This window comes from Dermacentor variabilis, unplaced genomic scaffold, assembly GCF_050947875.1.
Source record: "Dermacentor variabilis isolate Ectoservices unplaced genomic scaffold, ASM5094787v1 scaffold_12, whole genome shotgun sequence".
Classification (NCBI taxonomy): Eukaryota; Metazoa; Arthropoda; class Arachnida; order Ixodida; family Ixodidae; genus Dermacentor; species Dermacentor variabilis.
Window position 1 is genome coordinate 1,154,379 of NW_027460280.1, and position 17,738 is coordinate 1,172,116.

The following is a 17,738-nucleotide window of genomic DNA, read 5'->3' on the forward strand; positions in this document are numbered from 1 at the left end:
TTCCCAAGCATTCGCGGACGATACGAACGCGCCAATGACCGGCGCACGCGAGCGGGTCGACGCGGCTGGTCTCGGAGGGGGAGAGTAGCCACCATGGCTAATGCGCGGCTGCTGGCCCTTTTCACGCTCGCTTCCCTTGACCTCCAGTCTCTGCTGGCTGAGCGGCCACCGGCCCTTCTCTCTACACCGGTCTCCCTTCACCTCCGCGTCTTTTCAAGCCCGCTTCCCTTCACCCTCTGCCGGCTGAGCAGCAGCAGCCACAGGCCCTCCTCTCCACACGCCTCCCTTCACCTCCACGTCGCCGCCACCGCCCATGCCGCCGCTGTAGCGTTACAGTGGCTGGAATAGGGGAAGTGTGATTACCGCCAAGCGGCTCCTACGGGAACCCACAGTGCAGCCTCATGATGCATCCGTGAGGTGGCGCTCGCCGTTGTTTACACGTCAGGCTGAGTGCATGGGAGGCCTATATGCCCACGTTTTCAGCGCTTTTTGGGTCATTTTGAGTGGTTTCCGTACGCTGTACGCTTTTTCTGGCTTGTTGAAAATGTGCATGTGATGAGCCGACGTCAAAGCCACTGTTTTGTGCCCGGTTGCACAACGGGGTACAAGTTGTGCAAGGAGAAGCTGTCGCTTTTCGGTGTTCCCAAGGACGAGGAGCTTTTTCTGAAGTGGCAGAGGAATATCCCAAGAGCCGACAAGCCCCTTAACACAACGTCGCTGTTTGCGAGCTTCATTTTGATCCTCAGTTTGTGTTACATCATTTCGAACACAACATACAAGGTGAGACAGTGCGTTTGGAAAGAAGCAGATCGGTTCTTCAGCCCAATGACATTACAACGAAGTTCCTGAACGTGCCTAAGTATCTCTCCAAGCTGGCCCAAGAAGAGAAACGCAAAAGAGCGACTGAACCCCCAGGTCGTGCCTTGAAGAGGCGGCGAACAGTTCCACAGGCCAGCGACATTTCAGCAGAGGCACCAGCACCTGCCGAATCGGACCTACCAAGAACTTCGGATGCCAGAAATGTCACCCTCCCATCAGACAAATGGGGAAAGCATGTTTTTTGTGAAGAGCCGCTAACAGTGTCGTATAGTGTGTGCCTGCCAGGGCCGAACATGGGTCTCCTCCATGCTCAGAAGCTTGTTTTGTTCCGCAGCGAGGGCACCGCTGTCAAGCATCAGGTGTTCGTCCGGGGTGTGGAACTCACGGCGATAGACGAGAAATGTGATCCAGCATCCGTGCTGCAGGAGGTTGATAGCATGCAGGTTTGTGCAGGGTGGGGTTACTGACTAAGTTCTCCCATGTTAGCTGCTCAAAAATGATAAAATGTAACGAAGGCTTTTATCATGTACAGTGCAAAGGTGCCGTGAGCGAAAATGAGATGCGTTGCGTCGCCTGCAAGTATTTGAGAAGGCTTCTTATTAATCAACGGTGCCGGGAAAAGAAGCGAAATGTCAGTTATGATTATGGAAAGAAGTTGAGGGCAAGAACCGAAGCAGTGAGACGTCTCAGAGTCAAAGTAAAAAGCTTGGATCGAACCATCACTCAAATGAAGCAGGAGAATGAGGATATTGAAGGAAGTACTGTGCTAAAAAAGATAGAAAAGCTTCTACAAAAACAAAGAGTTGCAATCATGCAGTGTTTTGAGGCTGGAAGCCGCAAATCTGTCGAAGGGATGCGCTATAATCCAGAGTGGATGCTAGAATGTATTATAATGAATATGAAAAGTCCACGTCTCTACGAACATGTACGAAAACAAAAAATACTTGTGCTGCCTAGCCGCACTTGCCTCAGGAAGTATATGAAGAAATACGAAAGCAGATTTGGATTCAATGCAGCAGTGCTTTCTGGCATATCTAGAAAAACGCAAGAGATGACTGAATTTGAGTGCCATGGTGGCCTTATTGTCGACAAGATGAAGCTTGCAGAAAACTTCGTTGTCGCAAGCGGCTCTGGTAAAGTGGACGGATTCGTTGATCTTGGCCCCTACACTCCTGATACTGACAAGACAGTTGCTTGTGACCATGGACTGGTTATTATGTTTCAGCCTCTTTCAGGGTCATGGCATCAAATCCTTGGTGTTTTCGCTTCTAAGGGAAACGTTAAAGCACCGTTGCTCTCGAAGATTCTTTTGGAAGCTGTGCTGCTTTCTGAAAATGCTGGTCTTAAGGTTGACTATGTCACCTGTGATGGCGCGTCATGGAATCGGGCAATGTGGCGTAATTTTGGCATTTCAGCAAGCTCAAAAGCCATCAAATCATCGACAGCCCATCCTTGTGGAGATGACAGACGTCTTTTCTTCTTCTCCGACTTTCCACACTTAGTAAAATATGTCCGCAATGGCTTCATCAAGGCAGGCTTCAAAACACCAGAGTGGCATGTGGACGTAAGGCCCATCAAGATAGCCCATGACCATAATAAGTGTCAAGTCACATTGAAAGCAATGCCAAAATAACTAATGTCCACTTGAGTCCTAATAACTTTGAAAAAAATGAAGGTCAATTTGGCATACCACCTTTTTAGCCCACAAGTTCTGCATGGCTTGTTTTTGTACAAGAACAAAATTGCAGATTCCTGTGACCACGCCGATGCTACAGCAAAGTTCGTCACCTTCATGCATATTCTGATCGATGCAATGACATCGAGAGTGCCATCAAGCTCACTCAGGCCGAACTCAAAAAAAGATGTGTTGAAAAAAGCCCTTGCATATATTGATGAGTGGGAAGCGAACACAGGGCCTTCAAAGGCTGTTTTCCTGTCACCTGGCACTGCCGAGGGGCTTAAAAGCCACTCTGGAACTCTTGGCCTACCTCAACGAAAAAATTGGCTACAAGTACCTTTTAACTTCAAGGCTTAGTCAAGATGCAATTGAAAAGCTTTTTGGCATAATACGCCAATTTAATGGCTGCAATGATCACCCGACATCGGCCCAGTTCCTCACAGCAGTGAACTGCCTTAGCTTTTATAATCTTGTAAAAGCTCCATGTACTGGGAATTGTGCAGGCGGAACGCTCGAGGCTCTAGTTGGGACAGCTGAATTAGCAAGCCACGTCGACACCATGCTGGACTCTGGTAAACTGGATGAAGCGTCTAGCATTCTCCAGACCTCTCCCACCACATTAGCGCCCGATCACATATATCCAGAGCAAACAAGCGACGCCAGACTGGTGTACTACCTGGCAGGATATGTTGCACGACGAAAAGTCCTCGCAACAAAATGCCGAGATTGCTTCGATGCTCTCCTTACACCACCAGAGAACGCAGAAAAGCAACTTTCATCCTTCACAGCATTCTGTGACCAAGGCGGCCTGCTGTATCCGACATGTGAGCTGTTTGCTTATGTTGAAGCACTGGAGGACTTTTTCACCATTTGGTTTAGCTGGAACAAGTTGCACAGAGATAGCATCAGAGAGATTATGCAGCACATGCAACAAATGCCACACGTTGGCTGTGTTGCCCATAAGCAAGCACTGACAAGCAGTATTGTAAAGTTTTTCATCATGACACGTCTTCACTTCTACACAAAGTCTCTGAACAAAGACCGCACTTCCACAAGGGAGAAGAAAAAACATTTGAAACTTAGCAGAACAACTTAAGGACCATGTGGAGATGCGCTTTCAGCTATGTCTTCTTGAATTTTCTCTGAAGTGTGTTTTGTATATTACTAATCTACCTGAAACTAATGTGACATTTAAGAAACCTCTAATGAATTTTGTTATCAGGTGAATGATTTATTGTTCAGTGTAAAAGCAATAAACAGTTCCATCAGGAATGTATAGTAGGGACCATATGTTTTCCACTTTTATTTGCATGAAACTAATCACATTATTTGGACGAATCCAGCACAATACTTATTTTACAATTAAATAATGATCAGCGCTCAGAGAAACGTCTAGTTATAATTTCATACCCGTTGGACATCCACTTTAATTCAAGCCATTTCTTCAATAAGAATCAATTATCACGAATGCGACTACTGCATTCATGCTGTGCAAAATTTTTGTGCATAGAACTAGTGTAAACGACAAGTAGATTTTTATGGCAAAAAGTGCGAGTGCGCGAAAGATCCCATTCACGCCCATAGCACGCGATGGTTGCATTTCGCAGTCTTCTGAGTGGCAAAGTTGAATCGCGATAAAGAGCGTCACTGTGCAGCGCATCGCTACTGTGCTCGGTCAGTAACTAAACCGCAACTACCGTGGCAGCAGTGAGCAAGTTTTATCGAACGAAAACTGATGAAAGGCAGAGATATAATAATGTATTGGCACTGCCATTGTAGCATGCAAGTGAACGCATTGCAGTCCGGATGTACTAATTTATGAACCGAAAGAATCACTGTAAATTCGCGTCTCTAGTGCGAAACGCATAGCACGCCCGTTGGAAGCGACGTGTAAGCAACCGCCAGCGCTGCCTCGCGGTTGCATCGCGGAAGCACACGCGAGTGGCCTCGTCTTCGGCCACGGAGGAAGGAAACTCAGGAGAGGCCCTGACGTCACTCTTTGTGAAGCTAAAGTGAAGCCGGAAGTTGGCGTTGCTCATGGCGTTGCTCCGCCTATCGGGCCAGCTCTCCTCTCTTGTTTACATTTTTCGCGAAACCACGCCGTGCTGCGCGCAACCGGGCTACTCGGGCCCTCTCGCTCCGCAGCAATACTAAACAATCGCTAGCACGTTAGCATGATTCCGCCAAAGAGGGCAACATTTCCCGCGAATATTCCTTCGTCCGTTGCCATCGCCGTGGCGCGGTACATTGCGTACAGCGTTGCATGTGTGTTCATTTCACGAACTTTAGTTCCTCGTGTCCCACCTGGCCACAGCAACATCCGGGAGAGCACGGTCCAGATAACGCAGCGCAGCAAAACACGGAGACCAACGGAAACCTGCCCGCTCGGCGCATTTGCCACGGTACGAAACCTACAGAGCAACACGTGTGAGCGCACAGAACCAAAACAGAGCTGCCATTGTGGCCCGAAAGGCGTGGCCGCTACGGCAAAGAAATAAATAAAATCAGCTAAAAAGAGGAGAACCTACTACGTCACTTCCTCCACACTTTTCTCCTAGCGCGCGGAGGAGGTAGGGCCTCTCCTCAGTTTCCTTCCTCCATGCCTTCGGCACACTCCCCCTATTCCAGCCACTGTAGTAGCGTAAAGTGCGCTGGGCACATGTAAAGCCCCTGCATCTACGCGCCACCGCCGCTTTCTTAAGTAGCGACAACCTTTGTTGTGCGCCGCTTTTTCCCCTCACACCAAATCCGGTTCCGGTATTTCCGGTTCCGGCGTTTCCGCTTCCTGGAGTTGCGCTGCGGGAATTTCCGCTTTTACTGCTGTTAGACGATGGTGAGACGCCCGCGCGTGCTTAGCAAAGCTGTGGCAGTCACCATAAGAAGAATGCAAAGGGGACAAGCTGTCGTATTCTGCTGAAGTAGTAGTTCGCGGTCGCTGTTGTCCAAATGCACGAAAAACGGCAGTGGTCTCCAAGCGCCCAGGCACTACATTCCACTGTACGTTGTCACTTGTGCCACAACCCGTCGCAGGTTGACGCGAAGCAGCGAACACGAGCAGATCGCTGGTTACAGTAGGCGGTGGTTCTTGGATGGAATCGCATTCACAGTTTCAACCGCAACTCGTGCAATTAAAGCCTTTCCAGCGGCGCGAAAGTAATAGCGTCCTCGATCAACCGCACCGGTGCACACCGACCATCGTCGATCACCAGAAGCGCACCGTGTTGGAGCGGTTTTCTGTTGCCCCGTCTCTCACCGAGAAAATCGGTGGTGCGCCGGGGTGCAATCCCAGCAAGCAATGCGGGACGCGCGCGTGCACTGCCGACTGCAGAACCGCGGACGCTCTGGCCGCATAGCTGCTGTTGCAACGGAGTTAGCTAGTGGAGATGTCGGCAATGAGAAAGGAAGCGCTGCTAGTTGCCGCAATCGATGAGCTTTTTCAAGTTCGTCTAACAGCGAAGACGACATGCTGATCGACCTCGTCCAAAAACAATGTGGTGAAGAGCGGCCGAAAGTGGACAGGTTCGTTGAACGGGTCGTCAGGAACGGGTCGTCAGGATTAATGATAAAATCCATTGGTGTTTGCTTGCAACCAGGTATGTCTGAGCCACGACCTACTGTACAGTAGGTCGTGGTCGGAGCATGCAGCTTGACAAGGTTCAAGCACTCTCCGCGGATGCTCAGCACCTGCAAACAATTAAATGTTTGCGCGCGCGTGTTCGCGCACATTTTGCGCGCCAGGGGCACTGCATGCGAGCACCCTGCACGGGGTGCAGTTTTGTCCTCGATGTTGACCCTCCGCAGTGCGCCACCACCGCGGTGCAAGGCGCACCATTCTGGTTTCGGGGCAACCCCGGGGCAAGGTGATTATAAACAACGCTAAAAAACAAAGTGTCACTTCCACTCGGAACAGGAAGCTGCAGCTACGTAAGTTCCGCTTGACGCCGAAAGCTTAAGGGGGTGAGTGGGAGAGGAGCGTGGAGGAGGAGGGCAGGTTGGCGGTACTTAACCTGGTCGGCGGAAACGTGTATGGAGGGGTTTTAGGCACATGGTTCGGCACGAAACCTGCCAAGCCAGGGCGAGTCACGTGCCTGACAACTCTGCATCGCCCATTTCCTGGCAGCTCATCGGCGTACGCTAGCCTTTTTTTTTTTTTTTTCGCTACGCCGCGTTTTCGAGGCAAATATACCTGGTAGCGAAGCTTCCATAGGAGCCCATACGTTCAAACATGGCGGTCCATAGGCGGTTCATAGTGTTCCTGTATATGCTCCCGCATATACAGGAACACTAGCGGTTCATGGGGCTTAACGCCATCTGTATGTGGTGGGAACACTTATGGCGGAAGAAAAAATAATGTGACGCCATGTCCGTTAAAAGCAGAAGTGACGTCATTTTGTTTTCGAAGGCGCGAAATTTGTTTTGTTGTCCTGCCTTTGGAGCTATATATTCAGATGCCCCGTCATTCGACTTGATGGGCGTTTCGAGCTTTCAGCGTAAAAAGCGATGCAGGAACAGGCCAGCCGTACGGTTCTCGAAATCGCATCCCTGCACAGAACATACTTTCTTTGGAGGCCGACGAAAGCTTTAGGTGTAGAGTGCTGATCCTATTGTTGGATGCCAAGCCTGTCGGCCAGCGCAGTCGCACGATAACAACGACACAATTATCTGGCGGTCGTAACTCACTACTTTTGACTGAACAGATTAAGAAGCGATGAAGCTACCCGCGTCTCCAAATTCAGACAAACTTCGACAAGCAAGAAAGCGCAAACTGTGAGGGGGGCGTATTTCAACAGGTGAGCTTTACGAGTGCGCCTTTCTGCCCATTTAGAGACGTGCATTGCGAGTGATAATGGCGTCAACGCCCCCTTTAGTGATGGGCGCTGAAAAGAAGTGCATTTATTAATAATAAAATTAAATAAACTTGTATTTTCTTAACTCGTCACGAATATATAAAATTGAATAGTAATTTATTTTCGTTGAATGAGTTTAACTGTGTCTCGCTTGAATTAAAAAACGCGTTTTTCTTTCCCAATGTTTGTTCTCTCCAAACATAGTCGCGTTTCAATCGCTGCTCCCATAACCCCCCATACTGATGTCGGTGACTATCTGTACTGAACCGCTTTTCGCCCAAAGCTTCGCGACCTATTTGAATCGACCTTGGCGCTTTTGCGCAGGGCGACGCGATCTGAAAGGAAAAGCCGAATCGCCATCACAGGAAGCTGTGCGCTGCTGCTGCATGCATCTGTTCAGTGTTCGCTCATGTGGTTCGCTGCTGCTGATGCTGCCGCAGCTGCCCTGTGCGTTTCGAGTAACTTGAACATCGCTGCAACGTGGACTACCTGAACGTGACGGGCGGAAGTTTAGTGCGCGCGGAAAGACCGAAGCGTTTGCTGTTCGACATGTCGTGAAAACGGAAGGCCCTTTCGTTTAAGGAGGAAATTGAAATACTCAAGAAGGTCGACGACAACCCGAAGAAGAAACGCGTCGAGTTGGCAATGGAGCTAGGCATAGCACCGTCGACGCTGTGCACTATTGTTGGGCAGCGAGACGTTGTGATGAAGAATGCCCAGCACTTCGGCGTGAACGTCAAACAGGCGAAGACGGCTACACACGTGAAGCTGGAAGAGGTCCTGCTGACATGGTTTGGCGAAGTTACAGCGGCCGGCGTCAATGTGGACGGCAAGGTGCTACGTGAGAAGGCGGACAACATTGCGCTTTCCCTGGGAATCGAGAATTTCCAAGCTTCCGGGGGATGGCTGCATCGTTTTAAAGAGAGACATGGACTTGTCTACAGAGTCGTTTGTGGTGAAGGAAAAAAAGTGGACCAGTCAGCTGTCAGCGACTGGCTGAACACGCTGCCACGCTGATTTCGGACTATGCACCGCGCGACATGTTTAATGCTGACGAGGCGGGCCTCTTTTTCAATTTGCAACCAGAGAGGAGCTTGTGTGTGAAGGGCCAGGCTTGTCAGGGCGGCCAAAAAAGTAAGGAGAGAGTCACCGTGCTTTTTTGCGTGAATGCCGACGGCTCAGAGAAAATTCAGCTTACCGTCATAGGCAAGTCCAAACAGCCGAGGTGCTTTCGATCGGCAGGACGTTTACCTTGCTTTTATAAAGGCAACAAGAAAGCGTGGATGACCGCGGAATTTTTCCTCGAGTTCCTCACAATCCTGGATCGAAAAATGGCTGCAAAAAACCGAAAAATCTTGCTTTTCTTAGATCATTGTTCGGCCCACCTAAAGGAAACGACCTTCAACAACGTCATTTGCAGCCACTGGACGCTGGAATAATTCGGAACGTGAAGCATCATTTCAAAGTACTCTTAGTAAGGCGTCTCCTGGCAAAGATTGATCGCAAAGATGAGAATTTGCGGATCAGCCTGCTCGATGCGTTGCATTTTTTGGCCATGTCCTGGAATAATGTGACCTCGGACACCATCGCGAACTGTTTTCGCAAATGTGGATTTAAAACGGGACAGGACGCGGCTTCGGCGGGAGAAAATGAGCCCGATGAGGACTTTCGAATTGAAGGCTGGGGGAGTCTGCAAACTGAAGCTTCCGCTCACGACTTCGTCACCGCAGACGACAACGTCGCGACCTGCGGATTAAGATCCATTGAAGAGTTGGTCGACGAAGTGAATGAAGTCGAGACCGAGACTGATGGTGAAGACGCCGACGAGTGCGATCAGCTGCCGTCGACGTCAGAAAGCCTTAACGCTCTCGATGTTCTGCGCCGCACCGTAAGTGCCAGCAACGTGAGAGCGACGAAACCGCTGCACGATTTTATGCCTTTCAGGCGTGTCTCGTCAACGACCTCGAGGGCAAAAAAGTGCAAGCGAGCATAACTGACTTTTTCGGCCGGAAGTAGCTGTGGCCAATAAAGTTTGTGTTCATTATCATGTCGAGATTGGCTTGTTTTGGCTCATGCGAATTCAGGGTGTCTACCAACCAGGAAAACCGGGAATTCTCAGGGATTTTGAGTAGTCTGGAAAAAGTCAGGGAAAACTCAGGGAATTTGGGCCTCTATCAGGGAAAATTAGCGGCAATATTACTGAAAGGGTTGAAAGTCGTGGTAATGCTGGCTCGAGCAACAGACGGGAATCGTAATGAATTGCCTTTAACGCCCTGTCATCGGTTGGAGGAATTGCCAGTGTGCAGTCAACGACCGACTTTCCGGATTCCCGATAATTTGGACGGCTTCGCGGCACCGCCACGTACCCCATAGAGTCAACGAATCAGAACGTGTGAAATTTCGGACGCAAGAACTCTTCACTGTCCGATTTTGCGAACGTTTTGCCGTGACCGCAGGTCCGAAACTGCAATAATCAAAGGCACCACCGCTGCCGTTTTGATTACTTCGCCACCTCGAACCGGCACTCTCGCACGCAGATCCGCTGGCAGCCGTTGCTACCACTGCGGCCACGCCAGGCCTAGCTGGTTCGACGTTCGCTATGAAGCTTCTTGCCGTTGGGTGCCGAGTTTTTTATTGAAAGAATTACCTGCTGGTCAGCAATGGCATGGACTCCGCCTTTGTGGTCCTCGCGATTGGCTTAGAAACTTAGAAAACACGGTGCGTTGCATAATGCCAGTTCCCGAAAGTCAGCGCGCTTCTGTACAGAAATGTTACACGGTGAAGCATACGCAAAAGTATTGCAGTGAAGCATAACAAGTGTGGGAAGGGGCTATTGCTACGAAAAACAGTATGTATTCCTGTACGTGTGTAATTATACACACGTGCACCCGGTATTTCCTGTCACAGTACGAGCGCCGATATGCCTAATATATGTACCGACAGGCCTTCAGAGCATTTTCGAACATGCCTGAGGCGATTTGAGCCCCTAAGGGCAGTAAATGACACGCATTTATTTTTTTTCCAACTGGCCGATTTTTCGAACGTTTTTGCGACCCCTAGGGAGTTCTAAAAATCGGCCGTGGACTGTGCAACTGACCAAGATGCTTCAAATGGTCCGTGGGGCGAGCGAGTGGCAGAAGGAGGACAAGAGCAGAAAGGGCCTACGCATTGAGGAATGAACTGGAAAGGAAGCCTGCTGCCGCTGTTTTGAAGGATCTTGAGCTCGAAAAACAGTGTTGGCTGATGCCGAGATGCAGGTGTCCCTCATACAAACCAAAATAAACTCTTTAAAGCAGTGAAACACAACACTGAGGCATTGTGCATGGGCTGAGAGTATGTCAGGAAAGTTGAGGTTGAGTTACGAGCTGTTGAAAGAGAATCTCAATTGTGACAAAGTTCGGGCCTCATACCACTTAGCTTGCTATCAGTTGATAGAAATAGCTCATATTCGAATATATTTGCTTCTATGTGCATCTCCTTTTTATTCGTACTTGTGAATGTGCAACTTCATTTGCAATTTTTTTCGAAGACACTTTATTTGCTCTGCATTTTACTAACCCCTGCCTTCTATTCTCTTTTTGAATAACATAAACACTACTCCTTAGTATTCAAATTGGATTAAGTTGCTTTTAAATTTTTTTCATGCGCTTACTCGAGAGTGACAGCATCAGGCATTATGGTTTCAGCCCCTCTTGACATAAAACATAGTTCTGCATCACTCAGGGAAATGTGCAAAGGCACTCAGGGAAAACCTGGAAAACTCAAGGAATTTGGAAATGTCAACTTGGTAGACACCCTGGAATTCGGGATGATATGAATATTTCGCGTGCTCCCGAGGAATTCGTATCATCGAGATTCAACTGTAGCTTGATTTTAACGGTCTTCCAAAAAAGTATGTGAAAGTTGAGCTTACCAGGTGTGCCATATTTACTCATGTAAGGCTCGCCCTTACCTAAAGCTTGCAACACCAGTTTGGAGTGTGAAAATTTGAAAAAAAAAAATTTCATGAAGTGTCACGTGGGTACCCAAATACTGGTTAATTTTTGCAATCCGCTACTAGCTGGCGCGTGTTTTTGCAGATGATTGCATCATTGTTGTCACCATACCTTGACGGATTATGCAGCACAGCGCTTATTGTTTAGCTCCATTATGCTTGCTGCCAGAAGCGTGCTTGTGGATTTGAATGCGTGCAGTTTCATTTGAGACTGTCAAGTGCTTCAAGTTAACGGGAATGGGCAGCATGGAGGAAGACCTGCTTAGAGGGTGCGACTGAGGTGAGCTTATCAAACAATGAGATCACTGGTAGCGATGACTGAATAACAGTGTTCATAGTTGGCTGCCAGTGGTTACATTATTCTTCATAGCAGTCTGAATGCAGCAGTTCGAGAAATTTACTTTGTGGGAAGCTGAGCACATTTACAGTGACACTGCTTATTGAAACCATCATATGAATTGAGCATGACTTTGACATGCAAAGATTTCCTGGCAATGTGCAATATAAAAGGTAATAATACTTCTGACACCATGTACAGTGGAACCTCGATTATATGACTTTCTTGGGACCGCGAAAAAGCATTGTAAAATGCGGGTGTCGTAAAATCCAAACATAAATTATGCTGATAAAAATACTACTTATTTCGTGCAACAGATTTACGAGAAACTTCAATGGAAACTACTAACATACTCTGCAGGGCTTGGAAACCCAAATTACCAAAAAAGTAAATGCTATAAGAATTAATGCTGCAGTACAGGTACCAATCATGCTTTATTCAAACGAACCTTTACAGCACTCCACTGTCCACTGCCGCGATTCCGGCTCAGTCATGCTTTATTCAAACGAACCTTTACAGCACTCCATTGCCCACTTCCGCGATTCCCGCCAGCTGGCGTAAACTTTAAAAATGTCGGTAAGTTTCTTTTGGACCTTGCTTGATCCGTGAACAAAGAGCTTTCACTCGAGTTGGGCAACGTCCAAAAGGAGGTCCTCTGCAGCGTCGCGTGAACAGATGAAGTTCCAGATGCCGTCTATGGGCCATAGCACCTCGGCGAATGTGATAGGTGCAGGCACGGCATCTGTGGCGTCATCGTAGTTCGCGTCCGATGTCACAGCGGTGTCGTCACTAGGCAAAGCCTCCTCGATGGCGTCATCCAGCAACACCTCGCCGCAGATTGCAACATTGTCGTCGGCCTCCACGTACTCGGTGAAGGTCGTGGTGAGGTTTAAACCCTCAAAATCGTCGGCGAAGCCTGTATCGGCCTCGAGCGGCATCGAGGTTGTTGCGTCCCCAGCAGAGGAGGCAGTCTCTCGCTTAAAGCCACAGTGTTTGAACGAGTTAGCGATTGTGCTTCGTGACACTTCGTCCCACGAACTGGCATGGCCGCATGGCTTTGAGCACAGTGATATTTTTTTCCGACTCGCTGCACTCCATAGCCTCCAGCCGACGCTGCACTAACCGCTTCCGGTACCCTTGCTTGATGCACTTAATGATGCCAGCATCCAGCCGGCATCAGAACACGTGCGATAAACCCAGGCCTCTCCGCGCTACCTTGTTGGGAATCTGCTGCTGGGAAGCTGGAAGGAGAGAAACGCTTCCCCAATGTGACGAGAGGCGGCGCCGCCAAGAAGAGAGGGAGAAAGTGCTACGAGCCACTGGAAGTGCGGACTGCTGATGTGCGTCGGAACAAGGCTGCGAAAGTTCTGTAACAGTTTTAGTGAAGCAGACTTGCTCCTGTGCTTTTCCGTGCCACATTGAAGAAGACAGAGATGCGCCGTGATTACTTGCATGTCTCTATTGCTGGCTTACACTTACACTCATAGACCCTAAGTACAACTTTCAAGCTTACACACCATGCTCCAAAGTCAGCCTGTCTCATGAACAGAATGTGCTGCGAGAAAGACACGGCCTGAGAAAACTTATCTCACTTTTCAGAGGTCGAGAGCAGCAGTGACAGCTTCAGGAGCGCAGTTGCTATGGCAGCGCTGATGTTTGGGGTCCCACTTCTCCTTCTCAAAACACAGCATCTGACTTCTGCCACACTTTCTTCAACACATCCGTGCTGGCCGGGCCTCTCCTACGCTTCCATGGCATTCGACTACATTCCCCATCAGTGCCTAATGGCTAAACTTTCATGCCTTTCACTTGACTCCTTCGTATTTTGCCGGAGTAATTATTTAATAACCAATCGCCTTTAGTTAATGGCTATCAGGATTCATACCCGCCATGGTGGCTTAGCGGCTATGGCGTTGTGCTGCCAAGCATTTGGTCATGAGATGAAATCTCGGCCGTGGTGGCCGCATTTCAGTGGGGGCAAAATGCAAAAAGACCATGCAATGGGGGCAAGTTAAAGAACACCAGGTGGTCGAAAATTAATCTGGAGCCCCCCCTACAGCGTGCCTCATAATCATCTCGCGTTTTGGCTCGTAAAACGCCAGAATTTAATTTATCGGGAACCATCATTCGACAACCAGCAATGTAATTTCAGGAGTTCTACAGGGCTCCCTTCTCGCCCCTCTATAATGTTTCATTCTCCATATGCCTATTTGCTGATGACTGTGTTCTTTACTTTCTTCCAGTAATGACCAACACATTCTCCAGGCAGACCTACAAAAAATAGAGACCTGGTGATCCTGATGGCTAAACTTAGTGTATCCAAATGTAAATTCATAGAAGTTATGCACAAGCACTTTGTCAGTTTCCTTATTCTCTATGCTCAACACCTCTATCTTACATTCATTAATACCGATACTGTGGCGTTATCTCAAGCGATCTGTCATGGACTGATCATGTTCAACAACTTACCACTGACCCTAACAATTCACTTGGTTACATCGGGTGATCCCTATCATTCTGTCCCGCATCTGTCAGGAAATCTGCACTAAACTGGACTATGCGTCAACTATTTGAAACCTGCATCAAAACTTAACTCCCTTGAATCAATTCAGAATTGCGCTTCTCAGTTTATCACTTCAATTTATGGCTAGTTTCACAGTACCACAGTCATAAAATCATCTCTTGACCTCTCATCGCTAGCATTGCCCCAGAAAATTGCCCGAATATGCCTTTTTCATAAACTGCATTACAATTTTCCTGCTTTATGAAGCATGGTCCTCCTTCGCATTGTCTTTTCAACTCCTTCAGCACTTAAGTGGCTGGACTCTAACCTTTAAAGGGACACTAAAGGCAAATATGAAGTCAAGCTAAAGTGGTAGATTAGTGCTTGATAATCTCTAAGACATCAATATTATCGTGAACAGAGCCTTAATAATAGAGAAATTGAGCTAAATGCAAGACACGATTAGAGACTCCCCCGGCACATTCAAGTACTTGCTTGATGACGAAAGCACTCCTCAAGTTAAATTCTGTCACTAGTACTCAACCACTCGTTAAAAAAAAAATCCTCATAAGACAAAATAAAATGCTACTTGTTTAGTTCTATTTCCAGGGTGTCTACCAACCGGGAAAACCGCGAATTCTCAGGGATTTTGAGCAGTCTGAAAAACCTCAGGGAAAACTCAGGGAATTAGTGTTTCTATCAGGGAAAATAAGCTGTAATTTTATTGAAAGGGTCGAAAGTCGAGGTAATGCTGGCTCATGTAACAGACAGGAATCATAATGAGTCGTCTTGGACGCCCTGTCGTCGACTGGAGGAGTTGTCAGTGCACAGTTGATGACTGACTTTCCGGATTCCTGATAATTTAGACGGCTTCGCAACACCACTCCATAGAGTCAATGTATTGGAACGTCTGAAATTTCGGACGTATGAACTCTTCGCCGTCTAATTTTCTGGAGGTTTTGCCGTGACCGCAGGTCCGAAACGGCATTAATCAAAGCCACCACCGCTGCCATTTTGATTACCTTGGCGCCTCGAACCGGCGCTCTTGCACGCAGATCCGCTGGCAGCCGTAGCCACCACGATGGCAACGCTAGGCCTAGCTGCTTCGACAGTCGCTATGAAGCTTCTTGCCGTTGGATGCTGTGTTTTTTATTGAAAGAATTTGCTGCTGTCAGCAATGGCACGAACTCCGCCTTTGTGGTCCTCACGATTGGCTTAGAAGCTTGGAAAGCATGGTGCATTGCATAATGCCGGTTCCCGAAAGTCAGCTTCGCCTCCGTACACAAATATACGCATATGCAAAAGTGTAGCAGTGAAGCATAACAAGCGTAGGAAGGGGCTATTGCCATGGGACACAGTATGTATTCCTTAATTATACACGCATGCACCCGGTATTTCCTGTCGCAGTACGAGCACCGGTATGCCTAATATGTGACCGGCGGGCCTTCAGAGCATGTTCGAATGTACCTGTGGCGGGTTGAGCCCTTAAGGGCAGTAAATGACATGCATTTATTTTTTCCAATTGGCCGATTTTTCTGATGCTTTCGCAGCCCCTAGGGAGTTCGAAAAATTGGACGTGGACTGTGCAACTGACCAAGAAGATGCTTCAAGGGGTCCGTGCGGTGAACGAGCGGCGAAAGAAGGACAAGAACAGAAAGGACCTATGCATTGAGGAATGAATGGGAAAGGAAGCGTGCTGCCGCCCATTTGAAGGAGCTTGAGCTCAAAAAACAGTGTTGGCTGATGCCGAGATGCAGGTGTCCCTCATACAAACCAAAATAAACTCTTTAAAGCAGTGAAACACAACACTGTGGCATTGTGCATGGGCTGAGAGTATGTCACGATAGTTGAGGTTGAGTTACGAGCTGTTGAAAGAGAATCTCAATTGTCTCAAAGTTCGGGCCTCGTACCACTTAGCTTGCTATCAGTTGATAGAAATAGCTCATATTCTAAAGTATTTGCTTCTGTGTGCATCTCCTTTTTATTCGTATTTGAGAATGTCCGACTGAATTTGCTATATTTTTCGAAGACATTTTATTTGCTGTGCCTTTTACTAACCCCTCCCTTCTATTCTCTTTTTGAATAACATAAACACTACTCCTTAGTATTCAAATTGGACTAAGTTGTTTTTCTTTAAATTGTCATATTCTTACTAGAGAGTGACAGCATCGGGCGATATGGTTTCAGCCTGTTTGACATAAAACATAGTTCTCCATCACTCAGGAAATTTTGCAAAGGCACTCGGAAAACCTGGAAAACTCAGAGAATTTGTAAATGTCAACTTGGCAGACACCCTACCCTGATTTCATTTTAGAAAAAAGAACTAATTGAGATTACCATTGACAGCGATGTGGGTGGTCAAAAGGTTTCGTTTTGGCTCAACTCCACGCCGCCCACGCTTTCGCGTTTGAGTGGTTTCGTTATTGCATAGTGCTACACTAGTTTTGCTGGCTCGCGAAACTCGCACAAACTGCAAGTAGCAGAGAATTCAACTTCCATGTGATGTCGCTAGCTTGAAAACGGTCTACGCCACTTGACTAAAAAGCAGCTGCAGCGACAAATCCACTGCTCTGGCTTGGCTTGGTAGTGTTGTCTGTTGGGTGTGGTTTTACTCACTGACGGCACACTACCAATAGCAGCAAGTGGTGATGGTGTATGCAACGTCACCACTCCCTCGTTTGTGTGGCTGGAGATTTGAATTTCCATAAAGGTACTTGGACCTTTCAGACTTAGTTTTCTCATAAACTAAGTCTTTTCTTGGCACAAAACAAGCATTTAGAAGTTTCTGGAATGGTATTTAAACAGTCCACTTTGACTTAGTATTTGCCTTTAGTGTCCCTTTAATCAGCCATTCTTGTCTGCTACAATTAAAAATTGGAACAAATTTACATGATTGAGTGCAATCCAACTAAATTCAAGCTATTAATTTCTGAACAATTTATCTGTTAACCTGGTTTTATTTTCTGTTTCTAGTTATATATTTTACTTTTTGTTTATGTATCTTGTGTATTTCATGTATCTTTTTTAACCATATTTGTATTGGTGCAGTGGTTTTTTTCATATTTCCTCCCTCTTTATGTAATACTCCAAAAGAGGCCTTTAAGGGATTATAAATGATGATGATAATGCCTATAAAGAAAGGGGTCAGACAAGGAGACACAATCTCTCCAATGCTATTCACTGCGTGCTTGGAAGAAGCATTGAAGCTATTAAACTGGGAAGGCTTAGGAGTGAGGATTAGCAGCGAATATCTCGGCAACCTTCGGTTTGCAGATGACATTGCCCTGTTCAGCAACACTGGGGACGAGTTACAACAAATGATTGAGGACCTTAACAGAGAGAGTGTATGAGTGGGGTTGAAGATTAATATGCAGAAAACAAAGATAATGATCAATAGCTGGGCAAGGGAACAAGAGTTTAGGATTGCCAGTCAGCCTCTAGAGTCTGAAGCAATACGTTTACCTAGGTCAATTAATCATAGGGGCCTCTGATCACGAGAAGGAAATTTACAGAATAATAAAAATGGGCTGGAGCACATATGGTAGACAGTGCCAGATCCT

General features: G+C 47.5%; 1 protein-coding gene across 3 annotated transcripts in view; it reads left to right on the forward strand.

Annotated features, from left to right (window-relative positions):
• The window catches only part of LOC142566004 (N-acetylneuraminate (7)9-O-acetyltransferase), a 213,950-nt gene that overhangs the window by 133,243 nt on the left and 62,969 nt on the right, over nucleotides 1-17,738 (forward strand). The gene's annotated exons all lie outside the window — the stretch shown is intronic.